The following is a 2,931-nucleotide window of genomic DNA, read 5'->3' as shown; positions in this document are numbered from 1 at the left end:
AAATATTTTCGAATTCAGAGGAGAAAGCTGGCGATTGGAATTTCTTGAGAAGAATCCGTCGCAATGAAAAACGCCTTTCTTTTAATGATGTCCATCCCAAATCCTGCATCATTTCTGTGACACTTTCTCCCATATTGCCCGATAATACAAATCGTGCTGTCCTTCTTTGAACTTTTCCGATGTACTCCGTCAGTCCTATTTGGTAAGGATCCCACACCGCGCAGCAGTATTCTAAAAGCGGACGGACAAGCGTAGTGTAGGCAGACTCCTTAGTTGATCTGTTACATTTTCTTAGTGTCGTGCAAACAAGACGCAGTCTTTGGTTAGCCTTCCCCACAATGTCTCCTATGTATTGCTTCCAATTTAAGTTGTTCGTAATTGCAATACCTAGATATTTAGTTGAATTTACCGCTTTTAGATTAGACTGATTTATCCTGTAACCGAAGTTTAATGAATTCCATTTAGCACTCATGTCGATGACCTCACACTTTTCGTTATTTAGGGTCTACTGCCAATTTTCGCGCCATTTAGATATCCTTTCTAAATCGTTTTGCAAATTGTTTTGATCTTCTGATGATTTATTAGTCGATAAACGACAGCGTCATCTGCAAACAACCTAAGACGGCTGCTCGGATTGTGTTACTTTTGAATATGAAAACTGAAACTGACTTTACAATCAAAAATAAAATACTTAGTGCTGTTGATCTCAATTACTATCTTCTTGACTGGAGAAGAGTAAATTATTAATTTTGAAGTAATGCGTGGCGTCTCCGGAGTGCAATCGAACGCAACCAAGGTTAAAGCTCCTCTTAGCATCCAGCGTAAGAAAGAGCTTTTCAAAAGCTGCGTCATAATGTAGCTCTGAAAAATTCTTTAAACTGTTATTGAAGTGCAAGTCAAACGGATACGACTCTGAACAACTATTATAGTCTGTATCGGTAGTGCAAGTTCCACAAATTTTCGCATTTCACGAAAGAGAATGAGTTAATTCCAAAAGACCGTGTTATTAAACAGCGATAGCACAGTACTATGTAACATTCAAAATCCTAAGTCTTCTGCTTGCTTGCATTTTGTACCATAATTACTAGGAGAGGAAAGATGTGCATATTATTCACTTCAGAAATGAGAGAACTTTTACCTTTTAAGATAACAATTATTATTTCATAAAAAACTTTCTTCTTAGTGCTCAACTATTACAGTATATATTCAGCTTCTTAGGAGAGCGAATATTGGCAGAACAAATATTTTCTGAAATCTCGCACCAGTGGCGGCTGTCGTTTCTTTTTTTAACAATAGTACATCTCGTTTGAAAATACGTTATTCCGTAGTCAAGTCTAGATTAAAAAAAATCATTAGTAAAGTCACGGAATATACACGGTTGTTAAAAATCATAGAACGCTAAAAATCCAACGATGTCATTTACGATGCTGCCCTCTCGCAGACGAAAACGACATTCGAGACACCGATTAAACTGTTGTCTCACGTCTGGCCTTTTCTCCCCTCAGTGGAAACAAGCCAAGCTGATTACGATCCCCAAGAGGCTCAAGGACCCCAAGGTCCCCACCAACAAAAGGCCTATCAGCCTCCCAAATAGTATAGCGAAGGTCCTTGAATCTGTGATCCTCGATCGACTTTCCCAACCTCTTGCTGTGGCTGAGACGATCCGTCCTGAACAGTTTGTATTCACTTCGCACCTCTCTACCGAACTTCAGGTCCTACGGATCATTGAACACGTCAGCAAAGGCTTCAACACCGCCAAGACGACAGCTACCGTTTTTATGGACTTTCAGAACGCCTACGACAAGATCTGGAAAGACAACCTAGTACACAAGATGCTTACACAGACCCCTATACCTGATATTTATGTCAAGATCGTGGATGACTTCCTCCGCGATAGGACTTTCCTAGTGGCTCAATGGGAAATGCGTTCCGGCATTCACCAATTGTCGGCAGGCACTCCCATCTTTTTTAATGTCTATGTGAATGATATGCCAGTCACCATCACCTGGTGCCGAACAAACAAAATAGCTCCCAATGCCGCCAAAACTACAGCAGTCTGTTTCACCAAACGCCCGGTGCTCCGCCGTAATATTTCGATTGCAGGCGTGCAGGTGCCCTGGTCCCTGACAACCACCTATCTCCGGGTCCAGATGGACCATAAGTTGCTCTTCCACTGTCATGCGGAGTATGTCGCAAAAAAAGGGCAAAAGTTGACCAGGGCTTTGTACCCACTCTTCCGCAGTAGGGAACTTAACCTCCATACCAAATTCGGCATCTACCGAACAGTTATCGTGCCTGCCCTCACGTATGGCTCTGTTGAAGGGTCACGATTAGTGTCACCAAGATGCGGACGTTGCAGCGCCTGCAGAACAAGGTTTTCAGGTGGAGCCTGCACGTCCCACCACTCACGAGAATTGTCACTCTCCACGAGGAAGCGGATATCGTCCCCCCTCAAGACGACCCTACGCAACAACCCGCGGAGGCTCTATGAGAAAATGGATGCCGCGCGGGACATTTTCCATGGGTTACGCCACGTCCAGACCACACTTTCACGCCGCTGGCGTCGAAATCCGATTCCCGTAACTATCCTAGAGCAATCGGATTCCGACCCTGGCTAAAACTATTATTCACCTCATTCGCATGATGCAACTCATGTTTCTAGGTCTCAAGTGCATCTTGTATTGACACTTGCCTATTTACTGACACACAAATAGCACTTTGCGAATTCTTAATGGATTCGGGGTTAAGTTGAACGTCTTTTCTCGAGCGGTTCTTTTATGAACAAATACAAGTTAATCCGTGGTCTAACGAAGGCAGCAACAACGTGGTTGTCTATAATAGTGCCGTGATGGAATGAGGAAGTCACTGATGCAAATCTCTATACGTCATTTCATAAATTTGTCACCTTATTCGCTGTTCTCTTGGTTGCAT

This window comes from Schistocerca serialis, chromosome 8 (genome assembly GCF_023864345.2).
Source record: "Schistocerca serialis cubense isolate TAMUIC-IGC-003099 chromosome 8, iqSchSeri2.2, whole genome shotgun sequence".
Classification (NCBI taxonomy): Eukaryota; Metazoa; Arthropoda; class Insecta; order Orthoptera; family Acrididae; genus Schistocerca; species Schistocerca serialis.
Note: the sequence above shows the minus strand (reverse complement) of the source record.